Source organism: Callithrix jacchus, chromosome 7 (genome assembly GCF_049354715.1).
Source record: "Callithrix jacchus isolate 240 chromosome 7, calJac240_pri, whole genome shotgun sequence".
Classification (NCBI taxonomy): Eukaryota; Metazoa; Chordata; class Mammalia; order Primates; family Cebidae; genus Callithrix; species Callithrix jacchus.
The window spans coordinates 149,573,496-149,593,330 of NC_133508.1; the positions used below are offsets into that span (position 1 = coordinate 149,573,496).

Consider the following 19,835-nt stretch of genomic DNA (forward strand, 5'->3'; position numbering starts at 1 on the left):
TATTACTATTTAAGGTAGTATTCTTGTTTTATAACCGAGAAAGCAAACATTCAGAAGTATTAGGTAACTTGTACTGAGTGAGGAAACATATTTCTTTTATTCCAAGCCCATTGCTCTTTCTTCTTTTCTGATTTTTAACTTTGTGATAATTACAAGAACTGGAACTCTATCACAAGAACTGGAACTCTATTACATACAAATTGGTTATTCTTAGGCCGGGCGCGGTGGCTCACGCCTGTAATCCTAGCACTTTGGGAGGCCGAGGCGGGTGGATAATGAGGTCAAGAGATCGAAACCATCCTGGTCAACAAGGTGAAACATCGTCTCTACTAAAAATACAAAAATTAGCTGGGCATGGTGGCGCGCGCTTGTAGTCCCAGCTACTCAGGAGGCTGAGGCAGGAGAATTGCCTGAACCCAGGAGGCGGAGGTTGCGGTGAGCTGAGGTCGCGCCATTGCACTCCAGCCTGGGTAACAAGAGTGAAACTCCGTCTCAAAAAAAAAAAAAGAACAAATTGGTTATTCTTAAATGATCTATACAGGGTGCAGAATCCTATTACAACAAATACCATTGGTAACAAAACTTCTCTCTAAGAAAACCCCATTCTAGAACTGTCATTGGCTCCTAATTTGCACCTAGTAAACATTCAAGGAATATTTTGTAAAAGTTTACCCAAATTTCTCACTGGAAATTTGGAGCTTAGGATATCTTCAAAATTGGGTTCAAGTATCAGGCACTAAGGGAAGGAATAGGAAACCTGACGATATTGTGTGATGTTTGATCTGTATTCCTTTATACCATAAATAGTTGAGTCTAAAAGTTGTGTTAGCTCAGTTTGTTGGAAAATAAAGTGAAAGTACTATGGAAATAGAAGGGAATAAAAAGCTCCACTTAGATATTTTTTTAAAGGTACTTGGAATCATAATGTCAATTTAAAAAAGTAATTTGGTTAAGGAATAATGATTTTATAAATTAACTTTATAAAAATAGCTAATGGTTTTTGAGGACTTATGATGCATCAGTTAACACTGTGCACTTTTTTTTTTTTTTGAGATGGAGTCTCGCTCTGTCACCCAGGCTGGAGTGCAGTGGTATGATCTCAGCTCACTGCAACCTCCCCCTCCAGGGTTCAAGTCATCCTCCCACCTCACCCTTCCAAGTAGCTAAGATCACAAGCATATATCACTACGCCTGGCTAATTTTTGTATTTTTAGTAGAGACAGGGTTTCACCATGTTGGCCAGGCTATTCTCGAACTCCTGGCCTCAGGTGATCCACCCGCCTCGGCCTCCCAAAATGCTGGATTACAGGCGTGAGCTACCATGCCCAGCTAACATTATAAATTTTTTTTTTGAGACAGAGTTTCGCTGTTGTTACCCAGACTGGAGTGCAATGGCACAATCTCGGCTCACTGCAACCTCCGCCTCCTGGGTTCAGGCAATTCTCCTGCCTCAGCCTCCCGAGTAGCTGGGACTACAGGCGCGTGCCACCATGCCCACCTAATTTTTGTATTTTTAGTAGAGACGGGGTTTCACCTTGTTGACCAGGGTGGTCTCGATCTCTTGACCTCATGATCCACCTGCCTCAGCCTCCCAAAGTGCTGGGATCATAGGTGTGAGCCACTGTTCCCGGTCACATTGTAAATTTTTTAACATATTATTTAATCTTCACCACAACCTTATGAAGGAAATGTTATCCTAATCTTACACATAAGGGAACTGAAGCTCAGAACGGTTAATTTACCCCAGGTCACACAGCTGGTAAAAAGCAGGATCAAAATTTGAACTCATGCTGTGTGACTCCAGAGCCTACATGTCTAACCACACTTAGGGCTGCCAAATAAAAGACAGTTACACTTGATTTTCGGATAAACAAATCCTAAACATTGCATGGAACATATTTTTACTAAAAGCGTATTTTTTGTTTATCTGAAATTCAAATTCGACTGGGCATCCTCTATTTTTATTTGCTAAATCTAGCAACCCTAACTACACTATTCTGCCTTCTGTAAATTCAGATAATGATATATTTGGGCTGTTTAATTTGCAGTTTACACATGCTTGAGTTTTGTTACAGAATAAGCGATGTTAATTCACATCTACAAAGCTGGGCTCCTGGATTTCTCTTTCCCTCCATTTATTGAAGACTGGGTTGGTCTGATGCCAGTGTTCTCTCTGATAGTGCAGCTAAGTGCAAGCTTTTCTCCTCCGATAAGAAAACACTTCACTTACTGTTGGCACATTCTGACCTCCTGCCTACACTGGGCTGTCTCTCCAGTGGCCAGCTGTGTCTTGCCTGCTGTTCATCATTATCCAACTTCCTTGCCTCAGGAATCCTTGACTCTTTCCAAGATTTGCAGAGGTGCATGGCTGAGTAGCAGCCTCCTTCTAGAAAACAGTGTTTACAGAAGGAAACAAAAAAGAATCAGTGGGCTAGAACTTAGAATAAAGGGATCCTATATATAAAGTCTGTTGAAAAAAACATATAAATAGGAAATATACCCACCACCAAATGAGCAACTCTTGTTTCTCCATGCCTTCCACTCTGATTTAGCTCTCTTATAACGCACAATACGCACCTACCTATATACCTTCTTTCACCACTCCGATCACCTAAGCTAAAAATACTGAAACTGTTTTCAGTGGCCACCTAGAAACCATGTGCATTGTCTCTCAGGTCACACAGTGCATTAAAAAACAAATATAGGCTGGGCGTGGTGGCTCACGCCTGTAATCCCAGCACTTTGGGAGGCCGAGGTGGGTGGATCATGAGGTCAAGAGATCGAGACCATCCTGGTCAACAAGGTGAAACCCCATCTCTACTAAAAATACAAAAATTAGGTGGGCACGGTGGTGCGCACCTGTAGTTCTAGCTGAGGCAGGAGAATTGCTTGAACTCAGAAGGCAGAGGTTGCGGTGAGCCGAGATCGTGTCATTGCACTCCATTCTGGGTGACAACAGCGAAACTCCATCTCAAAAAATAAATAAATAAAAATAAAAAATAAAAAACAAATATAAAAGCCTTGAAATTAGCTGATCTTTATCGTCTTTTAACAATATGGATAACTGAAAAGCAACTATTTGCAAGCCTGGTTATTTATAGAATTACCTCTGTAGTCAAGATGTTTTAAATATTTCAAACAGCCTGAATTTCTATAACCCAAGAATGAAATAATAGTAATAGATGTATTTATTATAACATAAAAACAACCTTTTGTCATTGTGTGACAGTTTCTATGAAGAGTACTGTCCATGCATTCTCTCTCTTATTTTTACCAAAGCACTATGAAATTCCGTACTCTTTTTAGGATCATATGACAGACAAGAAAACTGAGGCTACAAGAGGTTGAGTAATTTGTCCAATACTGCACAGCCAGTGGCAAAACCCGCTTTTAAACCTACGTGGCCTCACCCCAGAGATCATGTACTTAATTGCTGCATAACCGTATCTCTACATGGTAAAATCAGTGGTAGATAATGCTTTTTTAGTGAAGATACAGGTTATTTATTTATTTATCGTAAGTTTCAAATTTATTTATTTATTTATTTATTTGTTATCTTAAGTTTCAAATTTGTTGCCATCTCTTTCATTTCAAAGGCATGAAGTATTCTCTTTGTTAAATAGTAAAGAATATCTAGGAAGAGGAGAAGTTGGGCAGTAAGTGGCCAACATGATAGGATTAAATGAGATGCGATATGACTAGCACATAGGTTATACCTCGTGTAACCAACTATAAGAGTTGGACAACACGTGGACTGGTCCATGCCCTGGTTCACCTAGACAAGTCCACTAATTATTTGCTTGGATATCCCAGCAATGTCAGGTTGCCAAAAAAATTCTTTCTTTCTTTTTTTTTTTTTTTTTTAAAAAAGACAGAGTTTCACCATGTTGGTCAGGCTGGTCTTGAACTCCTGACCTCAGGTGATCCGCCCGCCTTGGCCTCCAAAGTGCTTGGATTACAGGTGTGAGCCACCATGCCCGCCTGCCAAAAAAAAATTCTAAATGCTTAGTCTCATTTTCTGTACTTATCTCAAGGTCAGCTGGTCAATTTGTCCACCAGCACCACCAATCTATGGACCATATTTTGAGTGGCAGTAATATAGGTAAAATCAGCCTAGTTAATTCAAGTATACAAATAACGAATGAAGTATATGGCTCATTTATATTCTCTCTTCACACACACACACACACACACACACACACACACACGCCTGAATACTTATTCCTGAAACATTTCCCGAGAACGTACTGTATTCTTGTTACTTTCCTAGGCTCTGAGAATACAGTAATGAATAAAGTAAATTACCTGCTTTCAGGGAACTTATAATTCTAATTCGACCAATGTATTGATACCCAAACATCACCAGTTTGAGGCCTTGCCAAGTAACAGCTCTGCGCTTTTGTGTAAATTCATTTAATCCTTCTGAGCAAGTCTTTCGCTTTACAAAATGAGACTCATAATATGTACTTTAATAGCATCATTTGTAGGATTAGATATTGTGAAAACTGTAAAATCACATACCAATGCCAGGTCACATTTTTATATGATAAAAATGTGCCCTTCTTGAGTGAAGGGACTGTCTCTCTCCTGTCTTTGTATCCCCAGCAGCAAGCATAAGGGCTTGCTAAGTAGCAAGCCTCAGTTAAGGCTCATTGAATAAATGTGCCAAAGGTCCTGTATGTGTGAAGTACATTTTTTGTTTAAAATATTATACCTGCTCTTTAAATCCTTAAAATCTCTTGTACCAACAGGAAAAGTACATAAGGCATCGTAGGGCATAGCCTATGTAATTCTACTTTTGCATTATAGATTTCTAAGAATTCAAGCTCTAACAATGTATTTTCTAAACATTTATTAGAAGGAAGCTTATTTTTATTGATATGTATCACAAGCTTCTTAAAGGCTTCAGCTGGTCCTAGACGTAACTACGCTGGTCCTGTCAGTTCTGAGAATAACTGCTTTTTAGGATTACAAACTAGAACTGAGTTGTAAAAGTATCCTAAGTTTGGGGAACATAGGGAAGAAATTCTCAGCCAATAATAACATGAAAAGAAAAGAAAAGTACCTAGTGTGTTTCTCTTCAAAAGTCTGAACTTCATGTCAGAAAAGTTGCTTCCAGGCCGGGCGCGGTGGCTCATGCCTGTAATCCCAGCACTTTGGGAGGCCGAGGCGGGTGGATCATGAGGTCAGGAGATTGAGATCATCTTGGCCAGCATGGTGAAACCTGGTGTCTACTAAAATACAAAAAATTAGCTGGGGGTGGTGGCATATGCCTGTAGTCCCAGCTACTCTGGAGGCGGAGGCAGGGGAATTGCTTGAACCTGGGAGGCAGAGGTGGCAGTGAGCTGAGACAAGATCGCACCACTGCACTCCAGCCTGCTGACAGAGTAAGACTCCATGGAAAAAAAAAGGTTGCTTCCAGAGTATCAAGACTTTCTTTTGAGGGCTAGTGATGTTACTGTTGGAGTTAGACAGGGGTATGGATGCGCCACAGAACTACATTCAGTGACTCTTCGAAGAGTACCTTATTTCACAAGGTGCTCTTTATACTGCAAGGGGCATTAACATAATTAAAACACAGTTACTTGCAAGGAATAATATTTAGCAATAAGAATAAAATGAATACATAAAATGCACTGTAAGGCAGCACATAGGTGCCATAGATGACGAATGAATAGGAACTACAGGGCTTCGGAGGAGGGCTCCACTCAGGAGCTGCAATGTGAGACGGACCTTCAAGGATTTCAACAGATTTTAGGTTTGACAGAGGGAAGGGAGGCGTTTTTTGCGGTAGAGAGGCAGCTTAATAAGTTGACTCCTTTGTAAAAAGTTAGCAGGAGTTACAGCAAGTAGTTTGATATACGTGTAAGGGTATAGTGAAAGGTAAGGCTAGAAAAGTGGGAAGGAGAGACATGATTGGGCAAGTGCCAGATCGACCAGTCTGTACCAAATGTGACGGGGAAATACTGATAGTTTTTAAAATAGGGTGGAGTCATGATCTGGCCAATGCTCTAGAGAGATGGTTTTGGCAAGAACACAAGATGGACTGAAAGGAAGGCAAATAAGCAGGAGACTAAGTAGGAGAGCACAGCAAAAGTCTCGACCTAGGTTAACCAATACATGACCTAGGGTAGTGGCAATAGAGCTAGAGAGGTGGGGGCAAGAGGAAGAGCCATTGTGTAGAAAGTACAGTATTTATACCTGGGCAGTCCAATATAGTGGCTCCGAGTCAAGGCTCTTTAAATGTAACTTTAATTAAAATTAAATAGGATTTAAAATTCAGGCCAGATGTGGTAGCTTAAGCCTGTAATCCCAGCACTTCAGGAGGCTGAGGTGGGTGGATCACGAGGTCAAAAGATCGAGACCATCCCGGCCAACATGTTGAAACCCTGTCTCTACTAAAAATACAAAAATTAGCTGGATGTGGTGGTGAACGCAGGTAGCCCCAGCTACTCTGGAGGGTGAGGCAGGAGAATTGCATGAACTTGGGAGGCAGAGGTTGCAGTGAGCTGAAATGGCACCATTGCACTCCAGCCTGGCGACAGAGTGAGACTCTGTCTCAAAAAAAAAAAAAAAATTCAGTTCCTCAGTTGCATTAGCTGCATTTTAAGTGCTCAATAACCATATGTGACTTCTGTATTGGACTATGTGGATAAAGAACACTTCCGTCATAGTGCACTGTTTATTGGACAGTGCAGCTCGCTGTGCTTTAGGGACTAATTGGGGGCAGGATGAGGAAGACGGATTGGAGGTTCTGTTTGGCAGCTGAGTGACTGAGAAAGGTAGTGCCATGAACAGAAAAGAGGAAGTCAGGAGGAGGAGGGGCTGGATTTAGGAAGAAAGGTGTTGTTTAGTTTCTGTCAAATACCAGGCCGGATAAAGTGCCAACACAAACGCTCAGGTATCCCTGGTGAAAGGAAAGGGCAAGGAAAGCAAAGTGCCTGCTGGGCTCTCCCAAAGCTTGTAAAGGAGCCCTGGGAGGGTCTAATTGGTTTATCCCCTCCTGCACTCAGTTTCTCCTGTCTGCGGAGCTCCCTGAAGATTATGAGTGGGCAATCCAATTCCTCAACCTCTCTAAACCAACGGTTCACATATACCATGATGAGAGCAAGCGCCCAAGGGCTTTGCTGTTTTCTTAGCTCCTTGGCGCCTGCCTGAACTTTTTTCTGACAGATACTTTGTGCTTCCTCTCCCCTAACCACGTTATTCACCCTTCCCCATGCTCAACCTTTGGAAAGTCCCCTTGCCCTCACTTATTTGATTACTTCCTCTCCAGCTACTGCTCACAGGGACCACACTAAACCATTGACTCCACCACTTTTTACTTGCCCTCTCTTCCCTCCCAGCTTGGATTCCAAGCTCTATCACTATCATCACTCCCTTACACAGTTCTCCTATCCCTCTCATTGACTTTCCCCAGCAAAACCCAGGCCTGGTCAAATATAATCCTTTAACCCCCAAACGATAGAGTGTGTCTGGAGGAGAATCACACAACCTTGCAGAGTGGTCTCACTTTAATGTATGACCATGGGCCAGGCTCATGCCTATAATCCCAGCACTTTGGGAGGCCAAGGTGGGTGGATCACGAGGTCAGGTGATCAAGACCATCATGGCTAACATAGTGAAAACCTGTCTTTACAAAAATACACACACACACACACACACACACAAAATTAGCCCGGTGTGATGGAACGTGCCTGTAGTCTCAGCTACTCGGGAGGCTGAGACAGGAAAATCACTTGAACCCGGGAGGCAGAGGTTGCAGTGATCCGAGATGGTGCCACTGCACTCCAGCCTGGGCGACAAGACTCTGTCTCAAAAAAAAAAAAGTATGGTCATCAACTCAAGAGGGCCTTCAGCTATGTCCATACTATGCTTCTCTAGTCACTTTTCCACTCTTCAAGGAAATTATTTCTCACCTTCTTTTATCAGTGCATAAAGAACAGATCTTACCTCATCAATCCCAGTGAGGCAGCCAGCACTTACAGCACTCAGTGGAAACTGGGAAAAGGTCCATACATGTGTGCATGCACGTGTGTGTCATATACGAAAGACTGCTAAAATGCATCACCTCTCCTGGTGGAGCAATCGGAAAGTGCCCTTTCCTCCAGGCTGATGTGGCCCCACCAGGGCACATGGCTTGGTGAGCAAAACAAGGGCTACATTTCAGCTCCCATCTGCCGCCTCTGCTCTGTAGGGGCCTGAGTGTGCCACCAGCAAATGTACTGCCTAATCTATCTGCATCTGCATCCAGACACTCTACCTTCTCTACAGAAGTAGCATGTGAGTGCAATGCCTTACTCCTATCCTAGGCCAACCTCTTCACTTCTGTGCTAGATCCAATTGCTTCTCACCTACTTGAGGACCCTTTTTCTCCAGTTGTCTCCTCTTGCATTCTGTGTCATCAGTTTTACCTCTCTAAAGAATCATTCTAGCATACCAACATGAGAATAAGCATTTCCTGTCTTAAAATGCTCTCCCTCAATCCCAAGTACCCCTCTGGCTACTGCCCTTTTCTCCTTCACGGTAAAGTTTCTCAAAAGCTGTTTAGAACACTTTCTCTTCCTCATCTCCCATCCTATTAACACACTCTAATCAGACTTTCTCCTCATGGCTCCACTAAACTGTTTTCATCAAGGTCATCTGCAACTTCATCAGGCCAAATCCAGTGTTCAAATTCTCAGTCCTTATCTCACTCATTTAGCAGTATCTGGTAAGACTCATGACTTCATCCTTCCTGAAACAATTCTCTTGTTTTCCAATTTTTCACCTTCTCCTGGTGTTCCTCCTGCCCTGACTGGTAGCTCTTTCTTTTTTTCTACTTAATCTCCAAATGTTAGAGTGCCTCTTGGCCCTTTCCTCCAGCTACCTCCTCTCCCTATGTGATCCTAAGGGGACCTAAGACTTAAAAAGCATCTATGTGCTAATGGATCTCAAATGTATCTCTCTAGACTCATATCAATTGTTTATTCAACATCCCGGCTTGGATGTATAACAGGTACCTTTTTTTTTTTTTTTTTTTTTTGAGACGGAGTTTCGCTCTTTGTTACCCAGGCTGGAGTGCAATGGCGCGATCTCGGCTCACCGCAACCTCTGCCTCCTGAGTTCAGGCAATTCTCCTACCTCAGCCTCCTGAGTAGCTGGGATTACAGGCACGCGCCACAGTGCCCAGCTAATTTTTTGTATTTTTAGTAGAGACGGGGTTTCACGATGTTGACCAGGATGGTCTCGATCTCTTGACCTCGTGATCCACCCGCCTCGGCCTCCCAAAGTGCTGGGATTACAGGCTTGAGCCACCGCGCCCGGCCGAACGGGTACCTTAAATATAACATGTGCAAAAAAGTCTCTTGATTTCCCCATCCCCAAATCTGCGCCTCCTTTTCATTAAATGGCACCACCATTAAATCAGTCATCTGGCGGGAACATAAGAATCAACTCTGATTTCCTTTTGTTCTTTCACACAGTATGCCCCAAATCCAAATCCATTCTAATTATAATGTATCTAAATACAATAAAATAGCCTTCTCATCCTGTCCATGGCTGCCAGGCTACTTAATCCAAGCTACCGTACTGGTAACCCAAGGACATCTGTGCTTTCCCCATTGTGTATTTTACACACATCAGCAAGACTAACTTTTAAAAATGTGAATCAGATGCGGTCATTCCTCAGCTCACCCTCCTACTATGGTTTCCAGTTCCTGTTATAAGGCCCACAGGTTTCACTGGATCTGGCCACTGGCCCACCTCTCTGAGCCTAGCTGGTACTGCTCTCGGGCTGGCTGACGCTGCACAGCCACGCCGGCCTTTCACTGTTTCTGCACATGGCAGGCATATCCCTACCTCTGGGTTTATGGCTGATTTTCTCTTAGCCTGGAAAAGGCTATTCGTCCTCCCCGCCCCCGTGTCTGCAAGACTTACTCCTTCATACCGTGTGTATGGGCTCAAAGGTCTTGGAGACGCAGTATCTGACCAGGTGTAAAGTCACCCTATCTCCCGTTTATTTTCCTCCACACCAGTTATCACTACCTGCAGTTTTTGTCACTTGTTTGTTGTCTGTATCCCCTCTCCCACTCCACTAGCAAGCATGCTGCAGGAGGGTCTTTGCCTGTCTATGGCTTGATCCCTTTGCGCTTAGTTAGAACACCGCCTGGCACCTAACAGGTGCTCAGTTCTTGTCGAATGCTTGCGTTCCCTCCAAATTTTCTTCTTGAATCTTTGGACCCTTCCTCATTTTTTTTCCGGTCTTACCCACCTCCCATTCCGCCTGTGTGCAAAGCTAAAATTCCCCGCCCCTTCCCGGTAGTTCCAGGACTTCCCCGCTCCCCGCTTAAAGTGCGCGGCTCCTTTAAGCGGACTCCGGAACGCCGCGGGGAAGGCGGGGCCGAAGCCCATTCGCGGCTCACTTGGAGGGGCGGGACAGAATTAGGGGGCGGGGATGCGTGCTGCGTGCGTGCGCGTTCTGGAGGAGGCGCCGCCGCCGCTCCCGAGGCCGCTGCTGCCGTCGCCGCGCAGAGCCGGAGCAGGAGCCACGGGCGAGAGGAGGGAGGAGGAGGAGGAGGAGGAGGAGGAGGAGGTGGAGGAGGTGCCGGACCAGGGGGGTGAGTGAGGGGCGGGGAGCCCTAGACTGTCCCAGAGGGAGCGGGGGGCGCGGGTCGGCGGAGCCGATGGTGAGGCGGCTCATGTCGCCGGTCAGTCGCCTGGCTCCCCCTTCCTCCTCCGCGTTCCATCGGTGTCCGGGGCGGCGGCCCGGGGGCCTGGCCGGCGGGAGGGGCCGGAGATCAGGGAGGCCCGGCCACCGCCAGGGCCAGAGCCAACCACGCCCGCGGACCGACCCGGTCGACTGTAGGCCTGCGGGAGATCGTCGGGAGGGGCCCCGGCCGGCTGTGGGAGAGAAAGAGGACATTGTGTCCCCCACCCTTCAACTCCCCGAGGTGTCATAGCACAAGCCCATTTCCCTTGCCGTCTCCCCAGACTTGGTGCCCTCGCCCATCACTGCCTGAGAGACTTAGAAGGTTGGACGTCGCTGCCTTCCTCTCTTGCATGTCCCCTGTCTAGGGTCAGAGCTTCCTTTCCAACCCACCTCTCCCTTTTGGCGGGGCACACGGGGAGGGGGTTGGAGGGTTGGGTGAATTCTCTGTCCTCTGTCCTCTGCTGTAGAAGTGCGGACCGGTTGGAGCGTTGCTATGTCCGTGTTCACTTCTGTCAGGGTTCAGGGTCTCCTTTTCCTTCCTTTATTCCCCCAGTGAATAGGGCTGACATCTCTACATCCCACTCCACCTTCTAGCCCCTTTCCCGCCTTCTTTACCCCCAGGTCTTCCGTAGCTTACCATGTGTTCGCTTCTTCAATGTTACTTTTCATGAGTCTCTGCTTCTTCCCTGAATTTTGTTAGGGAAGAGGTCACAGTGTGATTCTTGTAATCTTTCAAACTAACGTTGGTAAGAGCATCTCTTGCCCCTCTTACTCAGGAAGTTAAGGACGGTGTCTTCAGCCGAATTGTGTAATTTACTGCTACGGGGAGAAGATGAGAGGAAGACATTTGTGCTTGCCAAATGGGATCTCCTCACAGGGCTGAGAACCAGAGTTTAGGGAACCTTTGACCTCTTGGAAAAAGAACTACTGTTGAGGAGTAATGCATTCTGTTTCGGGAGGGAAAATCATTTTGTTCCTTCCTTGAAGGTAGGAGGCATAGGAAGTGAAATAGAATAATAGAGCAGAAGGTGATTGGACCACAGCCCTGCAGGTAGCCACTCTTTTCTCCTTCTTAGGTGGTGGATGATGGTTTTGTTATTACAGTAAGCGTAAAGTATCAGCTCTTAGATTTAACTTGGGGCTCCTACCTTCAAAAGTGTGAAGGGCTGTCTCAGAAGAGATGCTGCTGGAAACAGGATTTGGAAACTTTCTTTGGGTTTCCTGTCAGAATGTGTGGGGGTGGACATGCCTATGTGTAGTTTTCTTTACTTGTGATGTAATTTATTTCTGTGATACTTTGACATAATAAGCATTAAATTAGGCCCCAGACTTTCTGTCTTTATTATTAGTTCCTGTAACATTTTTGTTTTGAAATTATATAGTTTGATATTCTTTTGTATATATTTCAGGGACTCTTGTCTAGTTTCCTGGGTGTTTAAATTATGGTCTACTTCAGATACGATCAGCTGTAAGGTACTGCGGATCATACATGTTCAGTATTTGTTGAATGAATTGAATGATTACCAAGATGAGTCTAGGTGTTAAATCTTCCGTCCTTTTGAGAGGTACCCTATATTAGGATATTGCATTCCACTTCCAGTTTGTAAAATAGTAATTCTTAACCTTTTCTAGGCCACTGACACCTTTGAGAATATGTTGAAATATATAAACTCTCTCCTCAGAAAAAAGTTAATAGGCATTTATTCACAAAATTTTGCATTAGTGTTAGGGACCCTCTGAGGCCAACCATGACCATCTGTCTTAAAAGTGAACTGGATGGAATCCCTGAGTGTTGCCCAATTCATATTAAAACAGCTCAAAAGTCTTTGTTCACTTTTTGTATGGCCTCAGGAAGGACAGTATCTATACTTAATATACCCCAGAAGTTAAGTATATTCGTATACATTGATCCTGTACTGTAGTCCTTCTGGGAATAAATCCCCAAGGAAAGATTCCAAGAGAAAGAAAATGTTGTATATGCACATGTTCGTTTAATTACTTTAATAGATGGGAAGAAAAGGAAACTATATGTCCAACAGCATGAAGATACACAATTTTGCAATCACTGAAAAAGGTTAGAATTGAAGATTATTAATCTCCTAATTGATCTTCCGGCTTCCACTCTTGCCCCTCCACCCCAAGTTGATTTCCACACAGCAGCTACAATGATGCTCACAAATTTAAGTCAGAGCAAGTCTCTCTTGTTTTCACAACTGTCCAGTGTTTTCCCATCTCATTCACAGTAAAAATCCGAAGTTCTTACCATGGCATGCAAGACTTACAGCAGCCCAGCTATTTCTTTCTTTCTTTTCTTTTTTGAGACGGAGTTTCGCTGTTGTTACCCAGACTGGAGTGCAATGGCGCGATCTCGGCTCACCGCAACCTCCTCCACCTGGGTTCAGGCAATTCTCCTGCCTCAGCCTCCCAAGTAGCTGGGACTACAGGCGTGCACCATCATGCCCAGCTAATTTTTGTATTTTTAGTAGAGACAGGGTTTCACCTTGTTGACCAGGATGGTCTCGATCTCTTGACCTGGTGATCCACCCGCCTCAGCCTCCCAAAGTGCTGGGATTATAGGCGGGGGCCACCACGCCGGGCCCAGCCCACCTCAGCTATTTCTGTAATATCAAGTCCCTTTACTTTTGCTCTTGCTTGCTGTACTCCAACCACACTGGCCTCCTAGTTCTCAAGGTCAGCTACACTCAGGTGTCTACACTTGCTGTCTTCTCTACCTGTAACCTTTTTCCTCAAGATTGTACATATCCTAACTTCCTTCCCGTCACTGCACCAGTCTCAGGTCTTCCCTTACTGCCCTTCCCTGCCACTGTTTCTGTCCCCATCACCTTACTCTTAAGACTAGGTTATACTGATCTTGACAGCCACAATTGTTGGTAAACATTTCACGGTAATGTCATTTTTACAGTTGCATTGGACATTATCATTTAACATTTAAAAAATAGTGTCAGTCATAAAAAGAGATCTTTCAGATTGTTAGGTTGAATTTTTCAAGAGCTTACATTTAAAGTTTGGATGTTAGCTTACCTCTCTTCAACATTCAGCAACAGGGTAGTAATTGTTGGATATAGAGATGAATCAGAGAGTGTCTCTGCCCATATCTGTTACGATTTGTATTGTAATACTTAAGTCACTCTAGACCTTGTGAGTGTTTACTGTTATCCATGAACTTTAGTGTATGGTCGATGATCTTTTAAAATAGGGATTAGACATCCAAATGTTCATGTTGGTAATTGCTTTTTTTTCCTTACGAAGGGATATTTTTAAAAATTAAAAAAATTTTTTTGAGAAGGAATCTTGCTCTGTCACCCAGCCTGAAGTGCAATGGTGCAGTCTTGGCTCACTGCAACCTCTGCCTCCTGGGTTCAAGTGATTCTCCTGCCTCAGCTTTTTGAGTAGCTGGGATAACACGTGTCTCCCACCACGCCCAGCCAATTTAAAAAAATTTATTATTATTTTATATGTATATATATATATTTTTAAAAAGAGATAGGGTTTCTCCATGTTAGCCAGGCTGGTCTCAAACTCCTGACCTCAGGTGATCCGCCCACCTCGGCCTCTCAAAGTGCTGGGATTACAGGCGAGAGCCACTGTGCCTGGCCTATCAATTTTTTTTTTTTTTTTTTAATTTTTAGTAGAGATGGGGTTTCCCCATGTTGGCCAGGCTGACCTCAAACTCCTGACCTCAAGTGATCCGGCCACCTTCGCCTTCTAAAGTGCTGGTATTACAGGCATGAGCCACTGTGCGCATCAACAAAGGGATTTTTAATGGTTATCTGTAATTCGTTTAATTTCCGTTTTGCATGATGTTTTTAGAATTTCATAGCTGTGACAGCCCCATGTTTTGTTCTTTGCAGTAAATTATACAGGTACTTAGTTGAAGACTCACAGTTGAGTTTTAATTGTAATTCTTTATAGTTGTTCAAAAAAAAAGACTATTGCTTTTGTTAAATAGGTTAACATTGCATCTTTGAAATTTTACTTGGTTTATAGGGGGTGATGATACGAGTCTGTTTTGATAGAAAATTATACCACTGAGGGCCTTGCCCAGAATTTCTGGTTCTGGAATCTGGATAGCTTGATCTGGCATAGGTGGCGAGCTTTGACATCTACACAAAGGAGCGGGTTAAACCACTTGAGTTCCTTGAAAACACCTTGCTGTGTTTCTGATGTGATAGGGACACTGTAAATGTTCATTGAACCTCAGATAATTTCTAATCTCCTGATTCCAAAAATTCTCTTATTTTAGATGGTCAAAAATAACTAATGTAAAGCATTTATATTTTAATATTGGGATGCATTTCAAATTGTGAATGTAAGTTTACTTGTTGATAATGTCCCTTTTCAAATTAATTGGGTATAATAATTAATTGATTAGGCCTATTCAGTTGTAAGAAGAGTTACAGCATATTTCAAAGTATTTTTTGCTTATTCTGATGTCATATAATTGCTGCGTTACTTAATGCCAGATTCATATCTTATGAAGATTAGCATTAAAAAAATATTTAAGCTTTAGTATGTTACTGAGACTGATGAAGTGTCCATTTTTTCTTTAATCATGTGTGTGAAGTTTGCGGATTATAAGCAGTAGTTTTAGGCTGGCCATGGTGGCTCACACCTGTCAGCCAGCACTTGGGAGGCCGAGGTGGGTGGATTATGACGTCAGGAGTTCAAGACCAGCCTGACCAAGATGGTGAAACCCCGTCTCTACTAAAAACTACAAAAAAGTTAGCCAGGCGAAGTGGCAGGCGCCTGTAGTCACAGCTGCTCAGTAGGCTGAGACAGGAGAATAGCTTGGACCTGGGAGGCGGAGGTTGCAGTGAGCTGAGATTGTACCATCGCACTCAGTCTGGGCTAACGAGCGAGACTTTGTCTCAAAAAAAAGCAGTAGTTTTTATGTGCTTTTCAGTTTTTCATATACAAAGATAATATTAGCTCACTTACATTTTGAAACTTTTGTACTAGTGGTGTAGATTTGCACTGCGTAATTCATTCTCTCAGTCCCCTGCACAGTTGTGAGATGACTAGTTAAGAGGGCCCTTTGTTTCAAAGTTAAATGATCCAGATGAGTATTGAACCTATAAGCTTAGCTTTGTTCACTCTCATGATGTTCTGATCAACAAGGCAATTCAACAGAGAACCATGCCCTGCTCTCATTTCCGCTTGAAAATAGGCCTTTTAGAGGTAGAAGGTACAAATATGCATACACACATGCACCAATGAAAAAAGGAAATTGTGTATGGTTACTAAGGTAGAGTTGAAACAGGAAATAGTGTGTTTTTATAAGTGGTTTTAAAGAATTCTTTTAACAAAATTTTCAAAAGTATATGATGTACACACGGAAAATTAAATGGTTTGTGAAATGAACACCAATCAGTAGACAAGTTAATGGCTTTTTTAAAAGCACTGATTGGCAGGTGGCTCATGCCTGTAATCCCAGCACTTTGGGAGGCCAGGGCAGGCGGATCACTTGAGGTGAGGAGTTCAAGATCAGCCTGGCCAACATGATGAAACCCCATCTCTACAGAAAATATTAAAAAGTTGGTGGGGTGTGGTAGCACGCAGCTGTAATCCCAGCTACTTGGGAGGCTGAGGCAGGATAATTGCTTGAACCTGGGAAGCAGAGGTTGCAGTGAGCCAAGATCTTGCCACTGCACTTCAGCCTGGACGACAGAGTAAGACTCCATCTCAAAAAAAAAAAAAAGAAAAGAAAGAAAGAAAAAGAAAACACTAATGACTTACTTACTTAGGCTACATAAATTTAGGTTAGATAAATCTGAGAAAAAAATTTCTTTATAAATCACTCAAATTTTCCCAATGTTTCTTGTCTCTAAACTATTTAGTTCACACTGATAGAGTGGTTTGAAGTGTTTAAGTTAACCAAATTTAAAATTGAATATGTAATTGTATGTTTTAATGTTGGAATGTATTTAAATTAGGCTATATTTCATAAGAATAGCAGTATATGAAACTAAAAAAACTAATAAAAGATACTGCTGGGTTAATTAAAACTTGAAGTGCCTTACCTTGAACTCATAGTTGTGTGCACCTATAACATGTTATTCACTTTTTTTTTTTTTTTGCAGTACAGTGCTGTCCCCACTTATTCTGGATGTAAAAGATAATTTTGTTCGTGATAGGACTGTGGTTTTGTTTTTGTTTTTTAGCTGTTTTCTTTTTTGTTTGTTTGGTTTTTGTCTTTAGCAAAGACAAAACTATAAAAAGAGGCACAAAGAACTGGATACAACTATTTAGATGTATCCCAAATGCAGTTTATATGACTCTAAGTTAATGGTGGAAATCTCTTATTGCTGACAGTACATTTTAGATATGTCAGATGTGTAATCCAGAGAGTAAATTCACTCACTGTATTTTCAGTGATATTTTAAAATTCTATTCTAGACAAATTGGCTATATTATAAAACATTAAGCAAGAAGGCACTAAGTTAAATATTGTAGCAGTTGAAATTTAACACTAATCTTTCAGTTTTATACAGTTAACAATCTAGCCCAAATCTATTGATACCTTTGGAACTACCCTTTAAATTCCATCCTATGCTTGTGCAAAAGTTGCATAATTTCCCTCTCCCCTTCCCGCCCCTCCCCTCCCCTCCTTCTTTTCTTTAACTTCCTTTCTTTTTTCTTTCCATTTCCCTTTTTCTTTCAGAGTCTTGCTATATCACCCACACTGGTCTCCACCTCCTGGGCTCAAGCTATCCTCCTGCCTTGTCTCCTGAGTAACTGGGACTATAGGCGTGTGCCACCACAGTTAATTCATAATTTCATTGATAGATTTCAGATTCAGTCATTGAACGGATGTTTTAGTAATCCCATATTAGGCTGTTTGATGGATACTGATATGTGAAGGTGTAGTTTCTGCTTTAAGGAATTTATGGTCTAGCAGTTTATTTTGTTTGCCACAGCCTATCATATGTTTTACAAATCAAGGTTGTATTTTCATGATAGAGTGAAAATAGAATGATATTCACTTTTTAAGTAGAATAAATTGTGAACATTTCAAATTCTCTTAGTCAGTGAACAGCTATTTTTTAAAAAATTTATTTAAATTTTTTTTTTTTTTTTTGAGATGGAGTTTCGCTATTGTTACCCAGGCTGGAGTGCAATGGCGCGATCTTGGCTCACCGCAACCTCCGCCTCCTGGGTTCAAGCAATTCTCCTGCCTCAGCCTCCTGAGTAGCTGGGATTATAGGCACGCGCCACCATGCCCAGCTAATTTTTTTTTTTGTATTTTTAGTAGAGACGGGGTTTCACCATGTTGACCAGGATGGTCTCGATCTTTTGACCTCATGATCCACCCGCCTCAGCTTCCCAAAGTGCTGGGATTACAGGCTTGAGCCACCGCGCCTGGCCTAATTTTTAATTTTTAAATTTTTTTTTTAAAACAGGGTTTCACCATGTTGGTCAGGCTGGTCTTGAACTCACGACCTCAGGTGATCCACCCGCCTTGGCCTCCAAAGTGCTTGGAATACAGGCGCGAGCCACCACGCCTGGCCAGTGAACAGCTATTTCTGTGGTCTCGTTTTCTAACAGCTTCTTAGACCAAATCAGTTTCTTAGTTGTTTAAAATAGAGTTAAATAAGAATTGTTTGCTTTACTGCCTATTTTACTTAAGTCCAAGACGTATTTGTTTGTAAATAGCTTTTCTGCATATGTATACATATATATACTTACACACACACACACACACACACGCGCATGTATATACACACCACATTATAGGGAAGTTGTTTTCTGGTTCAGCTATCAATTTAAATTCTCTGTTTAATGTCAGAAGTTGTTTTATAGAATGGCATGTTAATATTTTTTTCTATACTGATTAAAATCATCCTTTGCCACTAAAGTCAACTATCTGCTAGGACAGAAATGTGCAAATAGACAACATGCATAAATGTGCATTTTTAGTGAATGTTTTATTTTCAAGATTCTTTTCTGACTTAATTATGATGTGCTTATAAGGCAACAATAATATATTTAGTTTGCAAAATGAGAACAATTTTTCTGTTTTTTCCATTTTGCACGTTTTGAGTTAGGATTAATTGGACATGTATTATTCTCAGTAGACATATAAAATACAATAGTCCATCTAACTGTGGTTCTTTTGGAGCATCGGCTGACGTTTAGAAAGTGGGCCTTGTGCAGTTTGATAAATACAGGTACTACTCAGTTTTGGATGACATTCTTTACACAACTTGAAAGTAAAGGTGAGCGTAATAGAAGCTGGAAACAAAACAAGTCTGACGTTTTCTTTGCACTAGGCGATGTATTTCTTATTCCAAGTAATATACCCTTGTTAGGTTCAGGATCATTTCAGTGGTTATAACTGCTTAAACATTTGTTTTTGTTCTGATTAAAGTAATTCATGTTATACTGTGGCAAATTTTGAAAAGAATGTTAAGTGTAAAGAAGAAATTGAAAACACCTATGATCCCATGATCCAGAAAAGGTTACCACTGACATTTTAATGTGAATTTTTCCAGTTTTTTCCTTGCATGTACAGTTTTTTTTAAATGAGAATTAGAATTATAGCTTTATATATACTGTTTTGATCCTACTTTTTTTTTCTGAATGGGATGTTGGTCTTCTAGTGTGAGACTTTAAGGTTGGTTCTTTATAATATTACTATTTTAAATAACACTGGAACAGACATTTTTGTACATTTATCTTTGATTGCATCTTTGTTTTTTTTTCTTCCTGTAGGATAGATTCCCAGAAGTGGGATAACTGGATCAGAGGGTGGTTACCCTGTGTATAAGAGTGTGTGTCTCACTGCACCTTCAATGGCATTGAGTAGGTCAGTTTTTACAGTCTTTGCCGATGTGATAGATACCTGTTACATTCTTGGGTGGTAATAGCAAAAATCCTCATATTACTAATAATTTGTAAAACCATCATAGTGTATGAAAGGGATTTGTGGTTATCTTCCAGAAAGCTTATTGAAATGAGTTTCTTTAGAAATAGTTTAGGTAAAAGTAATCTGTGACCAAAAAAAAAAAAATTACAATTAAAGTTGCAATTTGAGCGTTGTTTTTTTAAATTTTTTTTGGAGAGCTAGAATTTTAATGTTCTTTATTAAAATGACAAACATGAGAAAGCTTGTTGTATCGTATAA

General features: G+C 42.0%; 1 protein-coding gene across 4 annotated transcripts in view; it reads left to right on the top strand.

The window, feature by feature from the left end:
- The first annotated feature begins 10,456 nt into the window (after positions 1–10,456).
- Positions 10,457–19,835, top strand: part of RAP1A (RAP1A, member of RAS oncogene family) — a 92,180-nt gene continuing 82,801 nt past the window's right edge. Inside the window, exons 1-2 of one of the 4 annotated variants that reach the window (XM_035252458.3) lie at positions 10,457–10,598; positions 19,424–19,517. The gene's annotated coding sequence lies outside the window, so the exon portion shown is untranslated. Of the gene's footprint in view, positions 11,013–19,423; positions 19,518–19,835 lie in introns of all 4 variants that reach the window. The other 3 variants (XM_078332743.1, XM_002751223.6, XM_035252457.3) reach the window with 3 other exon arrangements.